General features: G+C 44.3%; 1 protein-coding gene across 2 annotated transcripts in view; it reads left to right on the top strand.

Annotated features, from left to right (window-relative positions):
• Positions 1–26722, top strand: part of SCAF8 (SR-related CTD associated factor 8) — a 185738-nt gene that overhangs the window by 143823 nt on the left and 15193 nt on the right. Inside the window, exon 21 of one of the 2 annotated variants that reach the window (XR_011075044.1) lies at positions 26285–26370. The gene's annotated coding sequence lies outside the window, so the exon portion shown is untranslated. Of the gene's footprint in view, positions 1–26284; positions 26371–26722 lie in introns of those variants that run through there. The other variant, XM_068551746.1, reaches the window with a different exon arrangement.

Raw genomic sequence — 26722 nt, 5'->3', positions numbered from 1 at the left:
TGGGGACGTGGAAGGAAGGAGAGGAGAGATGCAGACTCTTCTGGGGGACAGAGAGTCCTCACGGAGGCAGAGATTTTGGTACTGTGTTGCTGGAGACCAGTAGGTGCCCACTGATGCTATGGTGCTGGGGTCTAAGACCAGGCTGACCCCAGAGAGGGCAGGGCTGCTGCCAGCATGGCCTGTGCCTTGTGCAGATTGCAGAAGGGGCCCCCTTTGCCCCGAGGGTACACAGCACAGAGAGAGGAACAGAGCTGGATTCCAGCCCTTGCGCACCCCTTCACAGATGCTCTTGTGCAGTATGCAACGTGTGCAACTGTGCTCAGCAGCTTGGTGACAGATGCAGGAGTTCAGTCATCCCCCCCCAGCCAGGAAGAACGAAGGTAGTACTGAGGCGCAGGCTCCTGCTCACTTAGACCCAGGTTTTGGAGGGATGTGGATGGTGGAGACGGTGCTGGGGAGATGGAGAGGTTAAGGATCTTCCTTTTCAGAATCTGGAGAGCATCTCCATCAAGCTTCTCCATGGCTTTGTGGACATTCGCAGCTTCTGTCCCCCCCCTACCGGCTGCCCTCTCACATTCTTCCTGCAGCCAGGCTCTGCTCCCCTCCTCATTCTAAGGCCCCTCACTCCCTTCCCTGGCCGCTAGGATTGTGACCTTGGCTGCGAACGGCCATAGCTGTCATACAAACACACACACATCACACACGGAGACACCCCCCGACACACACCCGTTCCCATTGCTCTTAAGAATAAAACCCAGATCCCTAATGTGTCCTGCACTGGCCTGCGGTGACCTGCCCCGACCCTGCCTACCTCCCAGCCGACCCCCGCCCCGAGCTTGAGCTGCACCGGTGTCCTCTATTCTGCCAAGATGCCATGCCCTGAGGGCTGTGTCAAGGCTTTATTTTGAAGGCTCCCAGCTCATATATCAAACACTCAGATGCACCCACATGCCACATTAAATATTTTTTGGTGCAAATAACATTTGTTTTTTTTTAGTTTTATTTATTTATTTATTTATTTATGGCTGTGTTGGGTCTTCGTTTCTGTGTGAGGGCTTTCTCTAGTTGCGGCAAGCGGGGGCCACTCTTCATCGCGGTGCGCGGGCCTCTCACTATCGCGGCCTCTCTTGTTGCAGAGCACAGGCTCCAGACGCGCAAGCTCAGTAGCTGTGGCTCACGGGCTTAGTTGCTCCGCGGCATGTGGGATCTTCCCAGACCAGGGCTCGAACCCGTGTCCCCTGCATTAGCAGGCAGATTCTCAACCACTGCGCCACCAGGGAAGTCCGGTGCAAATAATATTTTAAAGGTTTCCATATTTCAAATAATTTTGAGGTTATTGGACTATGAGTGACTCCTTTAATTTGAACGCCTGTGACTTCTCAGCCATCTTCCACATGATCAAGTAAGAGTATCTAAAGCTGCACATTTTCCCCAAACACAGTGAAAGATTTATGACCACTAGGCCCTAAGACGGTTGATAGCGTGTTCTGTTTTATTTGCATTTTACTAAACAGTAATGTCAACTTTGTAGTTTTCCTTTCATATTCGGGGGACAATGTTGTTTTCAGACCTCACACCTTTCTCTAACGTCCCCCCACCTCTCCCCACCTTGCCTGGCCAACTTCTACTCCATCCTCAGATCTTGCCTCAATGTAAACTCCCCCTGGGGAGCCTTCCTGACCCTCCTTCTGGGTCAGCGCCTCCTGTCACGTCATCTCATAGCGCTGAGTCACTTTCCTGCAGAGCACGTCCTCAGACTTTCATTTCAGGACCATCTGTGTGACCTGCTCTTCAGGGTTGCTTTCTAGCACCAGACAGACTATAAGTGCCGCTTTCATGTGGTTGTAAGCGGCCCTTCCTTACAGTCTCGGAATAATCAGAGTCGGCCGTGTAAGCAGCAGCCAAGCTGAGTGGCATTTTCTTTTCACATTCACTGGGCTGTCATGCATTTGCCTCCTGGCAACTTTAAGAAGTCCCACCATCTTTACAGAATCAACATGCTGGTATGGGGAAGATTGGTGCAGTTTCCAGTAACAGAATGTAAATAAAGACCCATGGCAATTCAATGTTAGTATTTTCATGGAGCCAGACTGCTCGAGAGGTCACGCAAGCAAAACCTGTTCCAACGCCCCGCTCCCCGTCCTCTTCCATATATTTCCCAATGGTCTGGGGACAGCGCGTAAGGCACACTGATCAAATTCACGGGGGCCCTGACTCAGTGAGATCCTTCAGAATGCCTCAGTAAAAATCCAAATGACCTCAACTAGTTTATAAAATGTCCCCATAACACCAGCATGAAATTCCTTGGGATTAATGCCAGGTGGTTGGCCCCGCTGAAACCGTTCCCCTTCCCCTCCCCCCAAAGGATGAGGACAGGCGGGTGGCCGGCCAGAGGGGGTTGTGGGACCCCCTGGGGTGACTTACCCCGATAGAGACTAGCCTCCTACGACATGCGCTCAGGGATGGAGGGCACCAGTGTTGGGGCCGTCCTGTGAAAGGATGCGCCCACACCCCTCTGCCCCTCACACACACCCGGCTAGTGACACACACACAAGGAACAACTCGTTTGTGGAATACTTCCTATGTGCCAGGCTCCCCACCGGGCCCTTTAGACACATTTTCTCCCTTAATTCTCATAGCACATCTAGCAAGTATTCTGTGTGTGATGGCATTTAGAAAGGTAGGGTAACTCGCTTAATGTCACGGCTGGTGGGGCTGCAGCTGAACCCCGTGACTGTCTCCCTAGCTGTCGACCTACCCAGCCAACCACCACGATCACCCAGACAGAGGCTGAGAGAAGGATGGCAAACCTGTGGAGGTGTTTGGTTCCCCGCGCAGAGCCCGAGTAGGCCAGGAGCCTGGTGAAGGGGAGCAGGGCTTCATGCCCTCGGGCGAGTTCTCAGCCAGGATTAAACTGCTTCCTCTCCTGAGATGTTTTGGCCTTATATTTCAGCAGACTGGTAAAGAAAATGAAGAATGTGTTGCTGGTAAAAGAAAAAAATGTTCAAACCCAGTGAATCATAGGAAGCCCCTTATCATTCTGGGGACTCCTATTTCAGGATTGCTTGTAACATGTCTTGCGTCTCGAAGCTGCCTTGGCCAGACAGAAATGTAGCCCAGGAATTCCACCTGTGACTTTAGACGTGGCAGTTCTTGAGGGAGATGCTCAGGGAGGTGGGGACCAGGAACCAAAGGTCTCCAGTGGGACGTCTGATCTCCTTCCTCTGGCAGGAAGGCAGGCTATGGGGGAGAGCGTTTCACTAAAACCACAAGAGCTGAAAAGTGGGGAGTTGAATGAGGTAGGTGGGGTGGAGGGAAGGGGTAGGACAAAATCCAAGTACCCGATGGGTCGTTTATTCAACCTTTAACAAATATTTATCAGGGCCCTGGGATACAGTCGTGAACAAACAAGCACCCTTCCTACATAGGACGTAGGTTCTGACGTATGAGCTACGTGCGTGGTCTGTATGTTCTAAGACAGAAAGCCACAAAGATGTGGCTAAAATGATTTCAGTTGTAATAAGTGCAATGATGAAAGTCAGAGTCTGAGGGAGAGAATTGGGGGGAGGGGTGAGAGGAGATAAAAAGTACTGCCAAGGAAAACTCTCAAGAGGTGACATTTCACCTGTGACTATAGTTCAGATTCATTTCTAGGTGCGCCGGGCAGGCCCTGAGGAGTGTTAGGTGGGAGAATGTTATCATTCTAATCACATCACTTCTGCTGCCCTGCGAGGAAAAGAAGGAAGAGGGCCCAGTGGGAGAGCAGCCCCAGGGCTCTCCCTGAGGTCAGGGGGGCTACACAAAGATGAGAGAAGGAGAAGTGAGAGAAGAGGGTGCATGTTTTTGGAGGCAGCCTCAGTAGGACTTCCCGGTGGGCTGGGAATAAAGGTGTGTATGTGTGTGGGGGGCGTGGTCAAAAGATTTCCGTCCGCATAGACACGGCGCCATTTTTCTAGGTGGAGAAAGTAGCCGTCTAAGCAAAGGGGCCTTGGGGTGGCCGTATGGGGTCTTGGAGAGCCGGGGGGATGAGAGGGCGGGGAGCACTGTGGGTCCACTGGTCAGGGGTGACGTCAGTGAACAGCAGAGATGGAAATTGGTGTGAGGATTAATCAAATGCGGAACGTTCGATAAAGCCATCAGCACGGCGCTGGGAGCATCGTGATGACTCAGTAAACGGGAGCTGTCATTTCACTAGGAACGGTCCAGATCTCTTGTAGGAGCCAGGACAGGATGGGCAGAATAGGAAAGGACAGGAGTGAGACCTGCAGGGCAAGGCTGGAGACACCCTATAAACGCCGTATGTCCTCTTGGGGTCATCAAGGGAAACCCAGAGAGTGGTGTCAGAAGGGAGTGGGTTTCCAGCCCTGAAAACCCGCAGGCGGGACGGGCACAGCCATCAGTCAGCCCTGGGAGGGTCGTGGGTCCTCAAGGTCAAGGGGTGGGCGAAGCCTCTGCTGTCTGACTTCTGACTGCAGAGCCTGGCCCGGCTCCTGATGCCCTTGGGTACGTGGCCCTCGGCAGCAGCAAATCCCCTCCCTCTTGCTTATCCTCCTTCCCGTGAAGAAGGTCCCCCCCAGCCCCCATGGTTTCTGCTGTTCCCCTTTCCATCTGGTCCCCCCTTCACCTCCCCACGGGGTCTGGTCTGGCCCATCCACTCAGTCACGACGTGCTGAGAACACAACTCAGTGACGTGATGAGCAGGTGAGAGCCCGGGACCAAATGTTTTCCTGCCATCCCGATTCTTTCTGTGCCCAAAAAAATACACTCAAGTTTTAAATGTTCCCTGTTTCAGACTTATAAATGGAAAGGGGACCTCGATGTCAAGTCTGCACTCTCAAACTAAATTCCCACTGACTTGAAGCAGGTGTCTGACCTGAATAAGCTCTGTGGAGTCAGACGTCATAGGGAAGAACACTGATATTAGGAATCCATAGTGCCCGTCTTCTTATCAGAAAATGGGGGGAATTCTGTTTACCTATTTCATAGGATGTGAGCTGTAATTATTGAAAGCTAATGCTTTTAAAAACCAGAACTTGAGATTTCCTAGGGGATGCTTTTAAACTCAGGCTGTTCTAACACAGACACACATGTCCACACACACACACTCTCATTCCTTTTCAGACCACGCACATCTCCACAAGGTTCACTGACCATCCTAATGAAAACAGCTCACGGTGGCCATGACCTTGCAGAAACAAAGGCCAGAGCTGCAAGCTTTAAGTAGTGTGTTCCTGATTTTAAAAGCTGCCTGCTTATGACCTTCCTTTCTACGTTTTCCATCGAGGACAAGTCAAGATTTGAAAAGATGTCATGGTGGGGCAGTTGGGAAATGCGATGTGTGGCTTCTGTTTTCACTGTGGGGATCTTCCCAGGCCTTCCTGGGTCCCAAGAGGCAGGTGGGAAAGGACACAGCCTGCGCCTGTCACAGCCATCCTTCACAGGACAGGAAGCCCAGCCTGCCCCCTGGGTCCCTGCTTCCCTGACACAACTGGAAGTCTCTCACCTTTAAAGCCTGGGGAACCAGGTGGGCCCGGGAGTTTGGTACCTGCTCTGAAGGGAGGGACGTCGGGGGAGTCAGGGTGCCCCATATGGGCAACATCTCGTGCCCCTGGAAGGTTCTGACCATCCTCCTTGCACGCCCGCTCCCCAAGTGAAGACTTCCATGTTGAAGGCACTTTGAAAGGCCAGCAGGGTGAAGCTGAAAAGAGGTTTTACAAAACCCTACCCGGGATGGGGGCATTTTCCTGATGTTCTTAGGGCAGCACGTCACACTTTTTTCCCATCTACTTAATGGCAACAGGGAAAAAGTAAATCCCCATCTTCTGGGGGCCAAGGGCACAGCTGTGGTCATCACACACTTTGAAATAGCTTGTTTTACCACAAAACTCCTGTGTGATCATAAAAACATGTGCAAACTTTGCACTTTATTCCAGCAAGTAGGTTTGATGTAGTACACAAGTCATGGGTTGTACTATGTCAAACTACCTAACTCTCCGACCACACCTCCCCTTGGTCTTTAAATTTAATCTGTTGGAAACCGAGATCATTATCTTCCTGCCTCTTGTTCCTTCTTGTTTTCCCAAGACTGTTCAAATCTTGCAGACTTCCCTGCCAGTTTCCCAGCTTTGTTTGCTGTTTGAGTATATGGGCAGAGGTGGAGACCAAAAACAGACAAACAAACAAAAATAAATAGGAGACTGACGAAGAAGTTCCCAACAATGTCCCATTGGCAAGTTGCATCTGCAAAAGAGTGTGTGTCGCCTCTGTTCTAATACCAGGCTGGGAGGTGGAGGGAGTTAAAGGAACAGCAGCAGAAATTCTGGACAGAGTCTGTTCCTTCTACTTCCCAAGCATCACGTCAGAAAGCTCGTGAGAGCTTCGGGAGGAGACCCAGCATAATACCCTTGTCAGTAAGTTAGCTGAACCGTGAAAATCAGGCAGGTGACTTAACTGACTCTTCCACTGAACTGACTGTGCTTGTCCAAGTATCCTCTGTACGCTGCCTTAAAGAACTTCATTCATTGCTGTGCGAATTTAGCAGATGATGCCCAAAGGAAGATGAAAAACCTAGGGAAAAAATTAGTTTTCTTAGCTAGAGTAGGAAGTGTGCAATAATCAGGAATGCAAGAAGCATCCTGGTGATTTCTTTTTTAAATGGTGTCCTGCCCTTCATCTAAGAGTCTTATAAATGGAGGTAATGGGGCACTTAGCACCCAAGCACTTCCCGTGCCTTGGGTCCTTTGCTAACGGTCCCCCTGCAGCCTGACGCTTCATTCCCTTCACACCCCCTGAGGTGGACTCTCTTGTCACCCCCATTCTCAGATGGCTTAAGGGGATTCAAAGACTCCCCCAGACTCACACAGCTGCAGAGTGGCAAAGTCAGTCTCCATACCCTGGTCCCTCTGACTCAGGAGATGCACCCAAACCCACACCCGCCATCTCTCTCTCTCTGGAGAAAACTTGCCTTTCTGCAAGATAAGGAACAATATCTAAAACCAGAACTCTAGAACCACATTTATCTTTCTGGTTGTTAGTGTATTTTATATTTAGGACATGCATTTAGTGAGGCAATGTGTTTATTTTTCTGCCGCAGGTTATATGGTCTTTTGGGAGTTAGAATTACTTATAATAAGAAGATATTTACTTCCATAATTTAGCCAACATAGCTTTTGGATTAATTTTATTAGCTCCTGAAGCTGGAACTGTAACAACCAATTCATACAAACACAAAGTTTTCAGCATCTTTATGAAGGCTACCTCAAGAGGGAGCTCCTTGCAAGCCTTAGATTTATTCAGTTCTCTCAGGCCTGAAGCTTGATTATAAACCGTATTTTCAGAGAATGGATTGCAATCCTGTATGAGTAGAGACGAAGTTCACAGAAGAGGCTCAAGGAAACAAAACAGAAGTTTAGGAATTTGAATCCTTAGGTGGGTGGCCATGAAGATCCAGGGATTTAAATTTTATAAAAATTACTATCAAGAGAACTTAAAGAAGAACTTCTACAGTCTTTTAGTGTGTGGAATCATAGCACTAGAAGGACTCTTAAGAAGATAGGGAGAATTGTCGGGACTTCCCTGGCGGTCCAGCGGTTAAGACTCTGTGCTTCCACTGCAGGAGGTGTGGGTTCGATCCCTGGTCAGGAAGCTAAGATCCCACGTGCTGCATGGCTGAAAAAAGGAAGAAGAAGAAGAATTGTCTTTCCCTATTGATAAGGACTTTGGGGCGGGGAGGTGGAGGTGCAGGATTCTCAGCTCTGCTCAGTAACTGGTTACGTAGTTTTCTGTACTGATACAGTATCCTGAAGCAGAGGGCACCAGGGCATTTGTTTTTGTTCTCCATAAAGTTGTATTAGCTCTTCTGAAGAAAATACAGTGAGGCACAGTTAAAAGACAGAAAGGAAATGAGAATGGAAATCTATTTAACCCAGAAAGAAGTAAGAAAGGAGGGGCAGCGGAATTTTTAAAAATCCAGATGGGACAAACAGAAAACAAATCAGAGTAGCAGAGCTTAAATCCAACCACATCAGTAACTAACAGTAAATGGATATAAACGGAGTAAACGCTCTAATTTAAAGGCAGAGATTATTATTAAACTGGAGAAAAAGAAAGACCCAAAGACGTGCTGCCTTTAAATATAAATACAGGTAGGTCAAAAGTAAAAAGATGGAGTAAATATGTCTTACAAACAGTATGTGTTAGAAAGCTGGAATAGCCAAATTAATGCAAGATAGAATAGATTTCAGGATGATGAATATTATCTGAGATAAAAGGGTCAATTCTCCAGGAACACATAACAACCATAAATCTGTAAATGTCTAGTAACAGAGCTTAAAATATGCGAAGCAAATGTTGACAGAATTTAAGGGAGTAATAGACAAATCTACAATCACAGTTAGAGGTTTTAATATCCCTCTGTCAGTAATTGATAGAACAGCTAGAGAAAAAAGCATTTCCATTCATCTAGATTGGCCATCCACCAGGGACTGAGCTGGTATCAGCCAATGGGTGCTCTGCTCACGATAGGCTTTTATTTAATTTCCTTGGCTAATGAAGAAGCAGCTGTCTCTGCATCCTCTGTTGCCCAAAGGATGTCTTGAGATTGATTATAATTGCTGTGAGAGTGAACCTGAGGTCTTTACCTTGGCAAGTGAGCTGGAGAGGGTTTCCTCATCACTTGTAGGTACACTTGAGATCAACCCTGTAGTCTAGACAGGATGAGTTTCTAGTGAACAGAGTAAACTGCTTCTGCCCAAATAAGGTGAGGCCCCTTTCTCCAAGGAGCATTTTGTAACTGCTACAACACCAGCCTCTCAGGGAAGTGGGCTCCTTCAAGGGTCCTCATGTTCAGTGTTTGATTATGCTGATGAGCCCTGGAGTTTGGGATTGGAGTTTTACCTCTATAGCTAAGTGACACTTAAAGACTCATTCATTATCTTACAGCCACTTCAAGCCCAGATTGTGTTGTGCCGGGAACCACTTAATAGGATTATTGCGGGACAAGGAGCAATCTCACTCTCTGGGCTCCAGTCAGATCCCCCTGTCATCCTGCCATTTACCAATTCTCAGCCTAACCGTCTCCTAAGAAGAGAATTTTTCAATCTCCTGCAGTGATTGGAACTAACAGTTTTCCCAGCCTGCAGAAAGAATGGATTGAAAATTGTGGACATGCAATCAGGATAATACAGAGCAGTTATTTAGGTTAAAGCATCTGATGCTCCTGGATCACTTAAGATACGTGTGGTTGTAGAGCCTCGGCTCCCTGGCCTGGTCTGAAAGTAATTCTTATTTTGAATTTAATTTTTTTTGAGTTCAATTTAAGCTTTATTTTCTAAATTAAGGGCAGTTAGAAAATAGAAGATCTGCTCTTATCCAACTCTGTGGTGGCAATAAGTGCATTCAACCTCAGGTTGAACCAAGAAGCCAAATTAAAGAAATTGCACATGTTTGGTGGTAGGGAGAGAATATCCTAGATCAAAATTTTGTCAGGCAAAGGGAAGTAGCCCTAAAGTGTATTTAATAAATAGGGAGCTGGTTTCCAATGGGTTTTCATCTATAGACCAATAACATACATTACATAAAATCCTACCCAGAGCAGGAGAAAGTCAGAAAAACATTAGGGACTAATCCATGGAAAAGAGATAGGACCGAGTATTCGGGCTAGTCTATGAATCATTCAATCCCCTCTGCCCTGAGACACTCAGGTTCCCAAGTCAATTCTTTTATTTTTAGAATCAAGATTGTGATAAATGCAATATTTGTTTCTTTTGTACAGTACATTTTGCATCTATTGTTCTTTCCATCTGGTTTCCTCAGATAGGTGAGTAACTCTGCCTGATGCCAAAGAAAGCCTTTGTGTGCCCCTTCAATCCTTGCTGGTCCCATTGGTGGGTCCCCAAATGGAATATGGCATTTTTCCATTTTGTCTTTAGTGAAAGTAACAGAACATGAAAGACTTTTTGCTCCAGCCTCCTAAAAGGCCCTACCATTTTACCCTAACTTTTATTACTATTTAGATAATAAGGGGAAAGGGGGTGTTAATGGTATTGTTTCAGAAATATTCTGATAAATCATCTAAATTAGTTACTTTTCTTCTAATGGTTTAATTACATCTTCCAAAGGGAAGAAAGACATTTGGAGCCCATTTATTTTCATGTAATTGATGTAGGAAAGGGGGAAAAGGTGACACACTTTGAGCACTTTAATCGAAAAAGAGCAAAGGACTCAAGTCAAGTAGGTCACCAGTTATTGATTTTGTGCCCTTGGGCATGCAAGTCTCTTCTGAGCCTGTCCCCTTGTCTATAGACTGGGGGGTTCTGTTCTTCCCTGTTTGCGTCATGAAGCAGTGTGAGAACACACTGCAGGGGAGAGGCTAATACAGTGAGAGGCCTCATGGACAATCCTTATTTACAAGTTTTCATTATAATTTGGAACTTTTCTTTTCACTTAATTATCCCTTCTCATTGCTAGTTTGTCTGTGCCCTAATCTCAGGCTGTTATTCTTACTATGGCATCTTCTTACTTTCCTTTTTTCTATTTGCTCATTCACTTGGCAGATCAGCTATCGTGTTTCATCCTTATTTACCATGTAACCAAGCTTCATTTTCTATTATTATTTTTTTAAATGGAAGTATAGTGGATTTACAATATTATATAAGTTTCAGGTGTAAAACATTTTTACATTTTTTAAAGGTTATTCTCCAGTTATAGTTATTATAAAATATTGGCCATATTCCCTGTGCTGTACAATATATCCTTGTAGCTTATTTATTTTATTTTTAAATAGATATTTATTGGCGTATAATTGCTTCACAATACTGTGTTAGTTTCTGTTGCACAACAAAGTGAATCAGCCATACGCATGTACGTGTCCCCATATTTCCTCTCTCTTGAGCTCCCCTCCCATCCTCCCTATCCCACCCCTCTAGGTCATCGCAAAGCACCGAGCTGATCTCCCTGTGCTATGCTGCTGCTTCCCACTAGCCAACTATGTTACATTTGGTACTGTATATATGTCCATGCCACTCTCACTTTGCCCTAGCTTCGCCCTCCCACCCCATGTCCTCAAGTCCATTTTCTATGTCTACCTCTTTATTCCTGCCCTGCAACTAGGTTCATCAGTACCTTTTTTTTTTTTTTAGAGTCCATATATATGTGTTAGCATACGGTATTTGTTTTTCTCTTTCTGACTTACTTCACACTGTATGACAGACTCTAGGCCCATCCACCTCACTACAAATAACTCAATTTCATTTCTTTTTATGGCTGAGTAGTATTCCACTGTATATATGTGCCACATCTTTATCCATTCATCTGTCGATGGACATTTAGGTTGCTTCCATGTCTTGGCTATTGTAAATAGTGCTGCAATGAATATTGTGGTACATGTCTCTTTTTGAATTATGGTTTTCTCAGGGTATATGACCAGTAGTGGGATTGCTGGGTCATATGGTAGTTCTATTATTAGTTTTTTAAGGAACCTCCATACTGTTTTCCATAGTGGTTGTATCAATTTACATTCCCACCAACAGTGCAGGAAGGTTCCCTTTTCACCACACCCTTTCCAGCATTTATTGTTTCTAGATTTTTTGATAATGGCCATTCTGACCAGTGTAAGGTGATACCTCATTGTAGTTTTGATTTGTATTTCTCTAATAATTAGTGATATTGAGCATCTTTTCATGTGCCTCGTGGCCATAGGTATGTCTTCCTTAGTGAAATGTCTATTTAGGTCTGCTGCCCATTTTTTATTGGATTGTTTGTTTTTTTGATATTGAGCTCCAAAATATATAATTTTGGAGATTAATCCTTTGTCTGTTGTTTCATTTGCAAATATTTTCTGCCATTCTGAGGGTTGTCCTTTTGATGGTTTCCTTTGCTGTGCAAAAGCTTTTAAGTTTCACTAGGTCCCATTTGTTTATTTTTGTTTTTATTTCCGTTACTCTAGGAGGTAGGTCAAAAAAGGTCTTGTTGTGGTTTATGTCAAAGAGTATTTTTCCTATGTTTTCCTCTAAGAGTTTTATAGTGTCTGGTCTTAAGTCTTTAATCCATTTTGAGTTTATTTTTGTGTATGGTGTTAGGTAGTGTTCTAATTTCATTCTTTTACATGTAGCTGTCCAGTTTTCCCAACACCACTTATTGAAGAGGCTGTCTTTTCTCCATTGTATATTCTTGCCTCCTTTATCAAAGATAAAGTGACCATATGTGCGTGGGTTTATCTCTGGGCTTTCTATCCTGTTCCATTGATCTATATTTCTGTTTTTGTACCAGTACCATACTGTCTTGATTACTGTAGCTTTGTGGTATAGTTTGAAGTCAGGGAGCCTGATTCCTCCAACTCCGTTTTTCTTTCTCAAGATTGCTTTGGCTATTCGGGGTCTTTTGTGTTTCCATATGAATTGTAAAATTTTTTGCTCTAATTCTGTGAAGAATGCCATTGGTAATTTGATAGGGATTATATTGAATCTGTAGATTGCTTTGGGTAGTATAGTCATTTTCACAATATTGATTCTTCCAATTCAAGAACATGGTATATTTCTCCATCTGTTTATGTCATCTTTGATTTCTTTCATCAGTGTTTTATAGTTTTCTGAGTACAAGTCTTTCGCCTCCTTAGGCAGGTTTATTCCTAGGTATTTTATTCTTTTTGTTGCAATGGTAAATGGGAGTGTTTCCTTAATCTCTCTTTCTGATTTTTCGTTGTTGGTGTATAGTAATGCCAGAGATTTCTGTGCCTTCGTTTTGTATCCTGCAACCTTACCAAATTCATTGATTAGTTCTAGTAGTTTTCTGGTGGCATCTTTAGGATTTTCCATGTATAGTATCATGTCATCTGCAAAGAGTGACTGTTTTACTTCTTTTCCAATTTGTATTCTTTTTATTTCTTTTTCTTCTCTGATTGCTGTGGCTAGAACTTCCAAAACTATGTTGAATAAGAGTGGTGAGAGTGGACATCCTTGTCTTTTTCCTGATCTTAGCAGAAATGCTTTCAGTTTTTCACCATTGAATATTATGCTTGCTGTGTGTTTGTCATATATGGTCTGTATTAGGTTGTCGGAGGTTCCCTCTCTGTCCATTTTCCGGTGAGTTTTTATGATAAATGGGTGTTGAATTATGTCAAAAGCTTTTTCTACATCTATTGAGACGATCATATGGTTTTTATTCCTTAATTTGTTAATGTGGTGTATCACATTGACTGGTTTGTGTATATTGAAGAATCCTTGCATCCCTGGGATAAATCCCACTTGATCATGGTGTATGATCCTTTTAATGTGCTGTTGGATTCTGTTTGCTAGAATTTTGTTCAGGATTTTTGCATCTATGTTCATCAGTGATATTGGCCTATAATTTTCTTTTTTTGTGATATTTTTCTGGTTTTGGTATCAGGGTGACGGTGGCTTCGTAGAATGAATTTGGGAGTGTTTCTCCCTCTGCAATTTTTTGGAAGAGTTTGAGAAGGATTGGTGTTAGCTCTTGTCTAAATGTTTGGTAGAATTTGCCTGTGAAGCCATGTCGTCCTGGACTTTTGTTTGTTGGAAGATTTTTAATTATGGTTTCAATTTCATTACTTGTGATAGGTGTGTTTATATTTTCTAATTCTTCCTGGTTCAGTCTTGGAAAATTGTACCTTTCCAAGAATTTGTCCATTTCTTCATGGTTGTCCATTTTATTGGCATATAGTTGTTTGTAGTAGTCTCTTATCCTTTGTATTTCTGCAGTGTCAGTTGTGATTTCTCCTTTTTCATTTCTAATTTTATTGATTTGCGTCCTCTCCCTTGTAGTTTGTACCTTGTAATCCCTTACCCCTGTCCTACCCCTCCCCTTTCCCTATCCCCACTGGTAACCACTAGATTGTTCCTTACATCTGTTAGTCCATTTCTTTTTTGTTATATTCACTAGTTTGTTTTGCTTTTTAGATCCCACATATAAGTGATATCATACCATATTTGTCTTTCTCTGTCTGACTTATTTCACTTAGCATAATGCCCCCCAAATCCATCCACATTGTTGCAAATGGCAAAATGTCATTCTTTTTTAAGGCTGAGTAGTATTCCATTGTGTGTGTGTGTGTGTGTGTGTGTGTGTGTATCTCGCATCTTCTTTATCCATCCATCTATTGATGGACACTTAGGTTGCTTCCATATCTTGGCCATTGTAAATAATGCTGCTATGAACATTGGGATGCATATATGTTTTAAATTAGTGTTTTAGTGTAACTAAGCTTTAAATACAAAATTTTTGTCTCCAAAACTATCTTTAAACATTTCACAATAACCTTCCTATCGGCCTCCTGTTTTAAGGGATGAATTTTTGGGAATTTCTTGATGGTCCAGTGGTTAGGACTCCGTGCTTCCACTGCAGGGGACCTGTGTTCAATCCCTGGTGGGGGAACTAAGGTCCTGCAAGCCTCACGGTGTGGCCAAAGGAAAAAAAAAAAAGGATGAATTCTCCACGTTTATTCTACAGTTTTCTAATCTTAACATTCTGTAGGTTAGCATCTGGTACTGAGTACCCAGGGTTTGCTCTCTGGTTGGGGACTTGACTGACTCATGACTTGAGAACATTTCTTTCCCCAATCCCTTTCCTGGGGGCGTTGGCTACCTCTGGCCTCACTCCATCCTCAGAGCTGCTTAGCAAGACTTCTGTCTTCAGCAAGCAACTAGCACCCACTGGGTTCCAAAGCACCTTTTTTTAAAAAAATAAATTTATTTTATTTATTTATTTTTGGCTGCATTGGGTCTTCATTGCTGTGCACGGGCTTTCTCTAGTTGCAGTGAGCAGGGGCTACTCTTTGTTGTGGTGCACGGGCTTCTCATTGCGGTGGCTTCTCTTGTTGCGAAGCATGGGCTTTAGGCGTGCGGGCGTCAGTAGTTGTGGCAAGTGGGCTTCAGTAGTTGTGGCTCGCGGGCTCTAGAGCACAGGCTCAGTAGTTGTGACGCACAGGCTTAGTTGCTCCACGGCATGTGGGATCTTCCCGGACCACGGCTCAAACCCATGTCCCCTGCATTGGCAGGCAGATTCTTAACCACTGAGCCACCAGGGAAGCCCCAAATGCAACTTTTTCTGTTGCTTTTTGTTTTGTTTTGTTCTTAGCTTCAGATGAAAGTCCCTTTTCAAAGAATGTTAATGCTTGATTTGTTGTAAGACATTCTGGAAAGTAGTATTATCCTACACTGCTCTAATACTCTAGTGTTTGAGGGTTGGTGGCCTGATTCTTCTTTTGAGGCTCTGTCTCATTGATGTAATTCGAAAACAATTTTAAACCCACAGACTAAGAACATGTGTTTCTTCACGTCACATGTTAAGAGAGACTTTAATTCATTCTGAAATCTATACTGAAGAATATCTTAAAGCAAAATTGCAACTTTGCAGCTATACTAACTACAAATTACATCGAGTAGGAGTACAGTGACCCGGAGAATCAGACCAGAGGCCCATCCAGCTAGAATTCTTCCTCGACAAAGGCCTCAAGTTTTTTATGGTTGTGCAGGAGGGTGGGTGGAATGGGGCATGTGATAAGGTGGAAAGATAGGTTTTCCTTCTCTGGTCTCAGTCTCAGAATGTCTGGAATGTTCTTCAAAGGTGGATCTGTCAGCATGACCTTTGCTAACTCCTTCTTGAATCCCTTTGTATTTTATCTGCTCTCTCACGGGACATAAGTTTCATATTTTTATTATCTACAGTAGCACAGTACTTCCTCTTTTTGTCCTAAAATTACCTCTTTCAAGCTTTAAGGAGTGCCCTCTGCCTTTAGGATTTGGAAGCGATGATTCCATCTGCGTTTTCTCCCTTCAGTTCCACCCTATCCCAGAGGCTTTGATAGTATCTGCTCAGCCTTTGTTGTCAAGACTGAGAAAGCTAATTTGGGTTCAGAAAGTGGAAAATTTTCAAAGGAGCCAAATAATTTTTGAGTCAGCGTCCAGTGGTCCTCATTGTTGCAATGCAGGAGCACATTGTGGCAACCGTTGACAAAGGGTTAAGCATCACAGACAGCCTTAATAGAAGTAAAAAAAACAGGACCGATCCAAAACATATAACGTATACTCCAAAATAAGCCAGGCTCGCCCCTCTTAATGGGATAACTGCAGACATGCCAAATTCTGCAGCTAGTCAGTTGTATACATATGGTAAAACTTTTCATACCATTCAATGTTTGCCTCAATATGATTTTAATTACGTACAGATTGGGTAGCTGGAAGAAAGCACTGGAATTGAATAAAGTTAAACACAAGCCCTTTTATAAATGGCCCCAGTTTAGGTTAGAACGTATGCAAATGACCGCCGAGGACAGTGAGAGGAATGTGTGGTTTTGGGGAGACTCTGGGGATGGGAAGTGACTCATCTTCAACCTGGGGACCCTGTTGATCTGGAAGGAGAGAGTTTCCGGAAATGCTGATTATACTTCTTTTGAAGTTGGGACTTATGCTGATGCTTGCGCCTTTTTACTCAAATTCTTCCTGCCCCAGGACAGGGTTGTCTTCTGCAAGATGAAATCGCTCTCTGGGCAAACGCCGCCTTCAGTTTGAAAGACTGGGGGGTTGCATAGGCAGATCGGTAGTTTTGAAACTTTTTTTCCCTAATGGTACTTTCTTGGGCTGTGTTCCTCTTTTCTCTGAAGTTAATTTGACATAATGAATTCAAAAGTGGTGCTGTTTACTTCATTCAAGAAAAGAAATGGAGGCAAATTGTGCTTTATCTGGCCCTTGGCCGTGCAGAGGAGAAAACCACAGCTCTGGAATGTGCTTTTCTCAAACTTTAACAACATGGCTTTGGTTTTCCTCATAACTTACCAGAAGGCTTTGACTTACTGAATATCTTTTGGGTAAACCACTCTGAATTCCAGCTTCTCTTTTGTGAAATGAAGATACACCCCACAAAGCCAATTTACTGAGGCTTCAGGACCCAAAAGCTGGCCCATCACAGACCCTGCACACAGGGCTGCTGTGACCTCCAGAGGAGAAAAGATGGAGTTAGTATAATAAGGAGTAGAAATAACACCCGGTTTTTTGGAGCCTCTTAGGATCACATCAAACCATCTCAAGAAGGGGGCAAGCCTGTATTCTGTGCCTTTGCTGGTGAGATGGGAGGACCAGGAATTGAACCTGTTGCAGGAAGGGGGACACCCTTCCAGGGCCCGAGAGTGGGCTCCTGTCTAACATTCGGAAATGAATTGTCCAAGAAGACACAAGTACTGACCAAGCAAAAGACTTTATTGGGAAGGGGCGCCCGTGTGGAGGGCAGCAGGATAGGGAACCCAGGAGAACTGCTCTGCCACGTGGCTCGCAGTCTCAGGTTGTATGGTAATGGTGTTAGTTTCCAGGTTGTCTCTGGCCAGTCATCTTGCTTGGCCCATATTTGGTCTGACTCAGGGTCCTTCCTGGTGGCACATGCAATTCTCAGCCAAGATGGAGTCCAGCGTGAAGGATTCTGGGCTGTTGGCAGGACAGTATTATGGGCTGGCGTCTCCTCCCTCCTTTGGGCCCCTCCCGATTTCTCCCGGTTGGTATTCGGCTGCAACACCATGTTCCTTATCGGGACCTCCTGTTGTGAGACAGCTCACGCAAGTGGTTATCATGGTGCCTGGCCAAGGAGGGTGGTTTCGGTCAGTGGTTCCCTAATGAACCTATTAAAGGAGCAGGTTGAGGTCTGGATCCTGCATGGAAGGTTCTTCTCCCCCAGTATCCATGGAAAAGGAGGCAGAGTGAAGGCAATCCCCAGGTCATGGGGAGGATGGGCTGCAGGACCCCAGTTGTTGGGGAGGAAACCATGCTCCCCACCACTGCCTCTGGCCAGGTAAGCGGCAGCGATTTCCACCTGCCCCCCGGCCCCTTGGCTGATCTGGACGGCGGCCATGGCAGTGGGAAATGTCTGTGTCATGTTCAGCCCCCTGTCTTTGTATTTATGAATATTTGTATACAGACGCTAAGCTGCAGACATACACACTCTAGTCTAGTTTTCTATTGTTTGGGCTTCGGTTCAGTAACTTTTCTTGGAAAAGTCACCAATTTTAGCCTAGAGGGAGTTGTGGGCTAATTAATTAATCAACTAATTAAAGTTCCTCCATAAGAACTATCTATGGAGTGAAATGTCTCACTCTGGGGGAAAAGGCAGGGCTGTCAATGAACTAAATGTGGCCTCCAGACTGTGAATTTCTTGAGGGCAACTTTCACATCTTACCCTCTTTTGTGGGATAAATGAAGACCAAATGAATGACTCTAAAATTAATTAATTTCACTTGGTGGAAATGGATTTTTTAATGGACTCTTTAATAATGTGTTCAGATATATAAAAATGACATCTACCAGTCATATGAGTTAGTTTTTCCACTTTTAGGAAGGAATGAAAGGAGGGAGAGAGGGAGGGAGGGAGGGAAGAAGGAAGGTCATTTGTACCTAATTTCAAATATGGATTCCTCATTTCTTCTTTCATATTTACTCCAGTAGCCTTAATATATTGGTTCCAGGCAAACTTTACCACTTCTAGAAGCCACTTCCATGGAGCCCAGATTCTTGGTTACCAAAATCAAAAGAAGCAAAAGATACTGGAGTTGGCTGCTGTGCACAGCAAAGATCCACTGCAGCCCAAAGAATCAACCTTGTTCAGAGTGATGCAGTCCTTTCCCCGTTGCTACCCCACTCCGTCCCCTGTTGAGACTGCAGCCCTTTGTGGCCTAGGATGAGCTCAGACACAAAGAAACCATCCTCCCACACACTAGGAAGCAGACAGGAGTGAGGCCGGGGCTTGGACAGCACACAAGGGGTGACTGATTTGGGTGGGGTTTGCCTCAGGCCCTTCACTCTGGGGGCCAGTTTTCCCTGGCTGGCCTTTGCCGCTCTGCATTTAGTTCCTAATCCACTTGTGTGCCAAGTGGTAGGTGAGGAGCTAGAAAAGCCACAAGTCCTTAAAACATAGGGGCTGCCCTCAAAGTAGCAGAAAGCACAGACATTTAAACAACGATTGCAGCACAATGTAAGAATTTGCTAGAGTAGAGGTATAAACCAAGAAGAGGCAGCCCTAAAAAAGAAGCTAATAGTTATGCCTGGGAGTATCAGGGAAGGCCTTACAGAGGTGGGGATACGGGGCAGAGTCTTGAAGGATGAATAGGGATTCACTGGGCAGAGGCTCAGGGAGGGCATTGCAAACACTGGAGATGAAGTAAAGATATGCAGGTATGAAAGAACCTGGCACATTTCTAAATAGCAAAAAATTCAACATGGTTGGAAAACAGGAAAAATGGGTGAGTGGGAATTCACTGAATATGAGACTGGTGCACCGGATTGGGGCCAAATTGCAGTTATGATGGTCGATTATAATTATTTATTTATACGTCTGTATCTCCTGCCCAGGTGTCTGCGCCCCGAGGTCAGGGAATGGGTTTTACTGACTTTCTTCAGTCTTCCTGAATCCCACTGTGTTTTTAAGAGGGCCCAATGAATTTTCATTGAATGGATGCCTGAATGGATGTTGGGTGGTATTGGAAGTTATTTTAGCCCAGACTGATGAGCTGATGGGACTATAAACTGGTCCTACATCACAGCAATTTGTTTGGACTTTACCTCTTGGGGAATATAGAGCCATTAAACAAGAATGATCTAAAGCTATCTGTGTTTGAGGAGGTAACTCTGGCTGTAATGTGACAGATTCATTGAGAGAGACTGGAAGTTGAAAGGCCAGTTAGAAGACTACCGTAATGATCTGGAGGAAATATTAGAAGGCCTGAGAGTGTGGAGACTTGAGAAATATTTATAAGGCAGCGTTAACATCTAGCCCAATTTTTGGTGACCAATGGAATGGGAGGGGGAAATCAAAGATCACTTTTGACTCAAGTGAAACTAAGTCTGACTTTCAAGTAGATTTATATTCAGAGGTGAAAAGGAAAGGAGTTCCTAACACTTGGGCACTAAGCATAATTGACTTATTGATGTTGGTTTAGAACAATGAAACTAAGAGTTGACTAACCAATAAGATTTATGTGGACATAGGATAGAAGGAACTGATTTATATAGAATAGGTAATATACATATTCATTTTGTAATATAAATAATATGCAAATACACAAGGAAAGAGTGTGTTCTGACATCATAAGTATAATCAGGGCTGCCACACGTGGCCTCACAGGTTGTGCACTGCACAAATCTAAGAAGCAGCACTAGTAATAGCAACAGGTCACCCTGTAAAGCTATTGTATGTCCCTCTTGGCCTTCAGCTCAATGCATTCACAGACTGTTGCTTTTAGCCACAAAGGAAGGTGTTTTGGATGGGAACTTGATAGACTTGCAAGGTTAAATCATCTGACGGGAGCCCTCCTATAGCCAGGTCATTCGTGTTAGGTGTATGTTGGGTAGGGGGTGTCTTTTCATGTTAAAAATGAGAGAAGTTTTTCTCCCTTTGAAGGACTTAGATTATGCTCTTATCCTGCCTTCTGACAGCAATGGGAGAATCCAGCGTTTTGTTAGTGGTGATGTTTTAAGGCCTCCTAGTGTGTAATGTGTCCCTCGCCATGGTGCTGGGTGTTTGTGCATCTTGTTCAGGGTGAGTAATGCAGAAAGCCACGTAGATTCAGCCTTTAGAAGGAACAGACTTACGGAAGCAGATGAAGAGAATATAGTTCCATATATTCTTTCACAACAATCACATGTTGCTTTAAAATTGGTGTGGATTTTGCTCACATGCTTCCGGGGAAATAGCTTCCAAAGGCAATGGACCACAGTGTAGCTTAGGCTTGCCCTCCGCTGTGGCATGGCCTGCCGTGGCTGGGGTAAACCATCACTGAGCTTCCCAGCAGCCAGAGACTCTGTTCGGGGGATGCAGGAAGCTCTTCAGAACGTGTCAGAGAAGAGCATCTTCTTCCATGTCAGACTGCCAAGGGCTCACGGAAGGGAAAGCAGCCCAGACGACTGCATTGTAGACAATCTCCAGATACTCAGGCACTGGGGACCCAGTTGCCGAACTGTGGCCTGGACTGGGGCCTGGGCACAGCGCAGGTAGTGTGTACAAGTGTACAAGGATCTGTGCTTCCTCACACTTATTCATCTCGTGGAAACATGTCAGGCTGGCTCCTCCAGGGCCCTGCATTTATTTTAAAGAATGTTAGAGAGGAAATAGATCGCTTACCATCTTCCTCCCTCTTTGGGCGTGTTTATTGTGATTGGAAGTCATTCTCGGCCACGTGGTTGTAGCTCTCACCCCACTCGTTGTGCTCCTAGGTTAAACAGCCCTCTGTGCAAATAAACAGAAAAGGGAGGACTGTTTTATTCAGCTGCAGAAAAAGCAGCGAAGTGAGAGCCTGGAGACCTGGGAGGGGTCAGCATGGCTTGTGCCCTCTGCTGGTGCTTTGCCCTCGCCCGCAGAGCCAGGCCAAGGAGCACAGAGCAGGCCTTCGCCAGCGCCGGCTGGGAGCCCGGACCCAGGTGCTCGGCAGTGAACGGGACTGCCGGCCCTGGATTGGTGTTTGCTAGAATTTACCTGGGGATTATCTTGACTATTCCTGGTGGGGGAGGAAATCTGGAGCTGCTCTGAACTTGATTAAAACCTGAAAGCAAGAAATAAAGCTGAAGAACTTGTGCCTTTTGGATACCATCTATTTACAAATTTCGTTCCAAAGCTAATAAAACCTCCAGCTGTTGGTACAATCGATTAGACTTACTTGCCATCGAACTCATTTTGAACACATTCTTAGAAGGAGCCCGATACTACCTAAGACTACTCAGTGACTGACACAGGTACACTGCACCAGAGCCCCTCAAAACGCGGCATTTGTATAACAAATGAAGGGAACGTAGGCTTAAATTGTCATTCCTTTTGTCCTACCAGACCTGGAAATAACAGTTGATTATTATATTGTTAGTTCCCTATTTCAAGCAAATGATTTCTTTATGTAAATCCCCCTTTAGTTTAAAAAAAAAAAGAGAAAAAAGGGAATTCTCTGGTGCTCCAGTGGTTAGGACTTGATGCTTTCACTCCAGGGGCCTGGGTTCAATCCCTGGGCAGGGAACTGAGATCCCATAAACCGTGTCCCCCCCCCCACCCCCGCTCAAAAAAAGACTTTCTCCCCACGGATGGGGCTGGTACCATCAGAGTCCTCTTCCTGCCCCCCATCCCCCAAAAATAACCTCCACAGATACAGAAAACCACACAAATCGAGTGTACGGCTTAATGAATCACCAAAGCCAAGAAATAGAACTGTACTACTGCATCCCCCCAACCCCTTCTGTGGTGACCACTTTCCTGTGTTTAACTTTTAATAGTTTTATCGCTCAATTTTGCTTCATCTCTAGATTCAAAAGTTTAATTTGCCTGTTTAAAAATATTTAATATACCTTTTAATACTTTTAAAAACTGTAGATACTTCCTCTAACTCCTTATAATTTATCTATTGAATGACCTTTAAGTAGGACTTAAAGTATTTAAGTTAAATTCTACCAGCCACACACTTGCTCACAAATTACCTTGTGTTAGCTATAATTTTGAGACTTTTTTTTTTGCAAGCATAGTGATAACACCTAATTTTAATTGAAACATGGCAAAACCTAAAGATAGAAATAATTTAAAAGGCTAAGAAGCCAAAAAACTTCTTTTGAATCTAGACTAGCAATGGAAAGGTTGAAGTTGTCTGGCTGATGTTCAAGGAGAGCTTTTCATTCTCTGATACCATTTTGTGACGTGTGTGCTTATATATAATCATTACATTACCTATGATCATCTCTCTTCTGGACAAAGAACAGAAATCAGCTATGGCTCTGTAAGAAAAAGCAAACCCAAAACCAAAATCACGAGCAAGCTTAGAAGTTAAAGTGCAAGGGCTCTGGTGTGACAGGGGTCTGCCTTTCTATTCTGGTTCTGCCACCACCTGATGCTGGGCAAGGCATCAGCTTCTCCGTCTGTACAGTGAAGATCATATTTACTAATCAAAGTCCATCCAGGGCCTTCCCTGGTGGTCCAGTGGTAAAGAATCTGCCTTCCAGTGCAGGGGACGCGGGTTCGATCCCTGGTCGGGGAACTAAGATCCCACATGCCGCGGGGCAACTAAGCCTGCGTGCCACAACTACTGAGCTTGCGCGCCTCAACTAGAGAGCCCACGTGCCACAAACTACAGAGCCCACGCACCCTGGAGCCCGCACGCCACAACTAGAGAGAGAAAAAAAAAAAAATGCATGCCACAGCTAGAGAGAAGCCCGCACGCCACAACTAAGACCTGACGCAGCCAAAAAAATAAAGAAAAATAAATAAATAAAACTTAAAATGTCCATCCATACTTCTGTTATGAAGAATAATTACTTATTAAACTCTCTGCCTTATTATTAATCTTGATTCTTGAAAATGTTAAATCTGAGTCCTTGGTGTAAAAATAAAAAGGTGTGAAAAACAGCATACTCAGGAGCCATCAAATATAATTTCATTTACTTGTGGGTACTAATACTTTACATTTTTTACCTGATAATAGCTTATTAGCATTGATAATAATAATGATAATAATAACTAAAATGGGAATACTCACAGAATAACATTTAGTTCATGAAATGCTTTCATATGAACTATCTCTGTTTTAATAGAATAAAAAATCCTACCCTAATTATTTCTCCTGCTTTCAACATGTGCTAGTATTCTCTCCTCAGCCGGTAGTGAAGAGGAACTTATTAAAGATGCAGGTGATGGGTGAAGAAACATAAAACATAAACATGTAGTAACGTTAACGCTTTTCTATACATTTCTGGGGCTGTTTATTTTGTACAGTACCCAGTGCTTGTCATCGTCACATAAGTCTGTACCACAAAAAAATACGGATTAAATAACGGATAAGATAATTAATCTTGACATTATCTCATGTCATGGCTTGTTAAAAAATAAATATGCAATAACCAAGTCACCAAAATGACACAGTGAATTTAGCTGCCGCCCTGAGCTAGGTCTTACTGCATAGTCACCTAAACCCACATCAGAGAGGCTTACAACATGAGTAACTCAGGTTACTCTACAGGAAGATCTTTTTTCTCTCACCTGAGTCCATACTCAGACACCTGAGAAAGTATCTCCGCGTGGCCATCCAGTGGACTGCCACAGATCCTCAACCTGTAAGCATGGTATCTAGAATATGTCCGAAGGAAGTTGTGTTAAAAGAAAAGAAAATTGAGTAACTGTTTTATCCTGCTAAGGAAGGTCGCAGTAACCTGTCATGCCAAAGGAGGCTCTGTTCTTGAGATTAAGGTCATTTAAAGGAACCCACATCTGGCTCCCTGGCCCACCTTCCACACTCCGGAGGCTCTCGTACACTCTCTTCACAGTGGGATGCTGGGAATTGAGAGACCTTCCAGCAGCTTCCACAGTTCTAGCAATTCGGGCTAGATTTGGGTTCCATCTCCTTGAGGTTTAACCCCCTCTTCTTGATTGAGTCTGGCTCCATTGGTGTCATTGTGCCTTTTGTGGCTTCATGGGTGCCACCTTCTTTCCCAGACTGTGGGAGAAGGGCCCCTACTCTGTTTTCCTCTCTAGTCCTGGAAACTTCACCCCAGCCCTTCTCAAGCTCTTCCTAGCTTTGAGCATTAGATGTGGGCATCCCATCCTTAAGAGACTTGTCTTTGGTGAGGAACCAAAATTGTCCCCAGCTTACTCTGGAGCTAAGTGCAAATTAATCTGCAGGCAGACGCTCCCTCCTGTTTGCGCTTACCATTTTGCATGACCTCCTAACAGAGCGCTTGTCACTTTGCTCTATAACTTGACAGCTTTCACAATTTTTTCCACCATCACCTACAAAAGAAAATATATTTTCCATTGCAAATCAATGCACACAGATGTATATATATGACTGATACAGAGATATAGACATATATCCATGTGAGTTGCCTTACCTTTACTCCATGCTCTGATATTTTCCATTCTGTGCTATTCTGTTCTACTTTGTTCATTTATTTATTTTGAGTGCTGTTCAAGACCCACTAAACTGGTTTCATGATCTTCTATCTAATTGGGCTACAAGCTGCTGTTGGAACAACATAGTTCTGATTAACGTGCTTGACTCCCCCCTGCCCCATCCCTGCTAGACTGTGACCTCGCTGTGGGCAGGAGGCAGAGCTTATCCATTTCTCCTTTGTAGACTGACCACCCACCTTGGTGCCTGGCAGGTAGCAGATGCTCAGGTAAATACTAGTTGAACCAAAGAACCCAGCCTCATTTGTAAAATTTGTGAAATGGAGAGGTGCCCAGGCATACCTGTGGGACAGTTGTGAGAACAGAATGAGATCATGTATTTAAAGCAGAGAACACAGGGCCTAGTACCAACAGACGTTCAATTAACACATGTTTCTGGTTGTCTCCAACTGGCTCACCCTTTAATTGATGATCTGAACTGCACTGCACTTTCTTTAAGTGTAATGAGAGGTTTGAAGTCCATCAGCCTGAGGCCTCCAGCCACTCAGCACTCTGAGATTTTCCAAGTGCCATGGAGCCAGGGACAGATAGCCCTTCAGGGAGAGCAATTTCTTCTAGGGTTTAGCCCAGGCCAGCCTCTGGCTGAAAATAGGGGAAGGTCATGGGGGCGAGTTGGTTTTGTCATACCCTAGTGGGACTCATTTCTCCATGAAAAGTGGAGACGAGCTCATTATTAGAATTTCTTAGCAAAAATGAAAATAACTTCCGCATTTTAAAAGACTACAAAATAAGTTTAAAATCAGCGTGAAATTTAAAGTGTTTTGTGACTCAGAAGTCTTCATAAGAGGTATTGTTTCAGAACGCCGACACCTAAATGAAGTCTGACGTAGCAGAAAGAGCACACTGGTCGAAGAACTTGTGGTTCGATCAGTAACTGGCCACTAGATTGTGGGTAGGACAGCTTCTCTGGATCCTATTTCTTCATCTGTGAAGGAGAATCCTACCCACTCCCAAGACTTTGTGATCACAAATATGAACTTTAAAGCCCTTCATTTTACATTCGCTGGATCGTATTAACCAGCAAGGAGATAACATTTCACTGAAAACGTATCTCAGCTGCAGAGTCTGAATCAAATACAGGACCTGCAACCTTTTCTCTTTATAACCATTTCTTGCTACTTTCGCGCAGCAGTACTAAATGACGCTTTAGCTGACCTGATCACCAAAATGAAGGGTCAGGTTATCTGTCATCTGCATAAATGAAACTTCAAAAATCAGGCTTTTGCACGCATCGTCGCAGTAGTAATTCGTTCTGAACTGTACTTCGTCTTGTCCATGAAATGTCAGCTCTTCATTTAATGCAGTGTGAATCGATCATTCACATATGAGTAATTTAACGAGCCCACTTGCTGTTTTCTTCCAGGACAGAATGACTCGGAAGATAATGGAGCTTCGAAGTCTAGCAGAATATGAAGTCCTTCCTCTTCGTGGACCTCGTTTAAATTTAAGGTCAGTAGTGAATTCCATTTGCTACCAGCTGGTCCCTGCCCTCTTCCCCAGCTCCTAACGAGCAGGCCGTCCTGAAGTTAGCAGAGCGGTTAGAAATGCCTCGCCTGCACTGGTATGAAAGTCAAGATTTTTTCAGATGTCTAGAAGTAAAATGCTTGGTGTGGAGAGGTTAGCAGCGCAGTTCTGTGCCCCCAGCTCCCTCATACAGAAGCTTCTCATTCGCTCCTTCTCGGCACTGCCCCTCCCCCCCACAAAGATTCTGATGGAAAAGAAAATCGGATAATAAGTGGTTCAGCTCGAAAGGTTAAGCTCCCCGCCAAAAACGTCAAACAGGACTCCCTTCCCTTTGTTG

Source organism: Eschrichtius robustus, chromosome 9 (genome assembly GCF_028021215.1).
Source record: "Eschrichtius robustus isolate mEscRob2 chromosome 9, mEscRob2.pri, whole genome shotgun sequence".
Taxonomy (NCBI): Eukaryota; Metazoa; Chordata; class Mammalia; order Artiodactyla; family Eschrichtiidae; genus Eschrichtius; species Eschrichtius robustus.
Note: the sequence above shows the minus strand (reverse complement) of the source record. Positions and strands in the feature narration are given on the sequence as shown.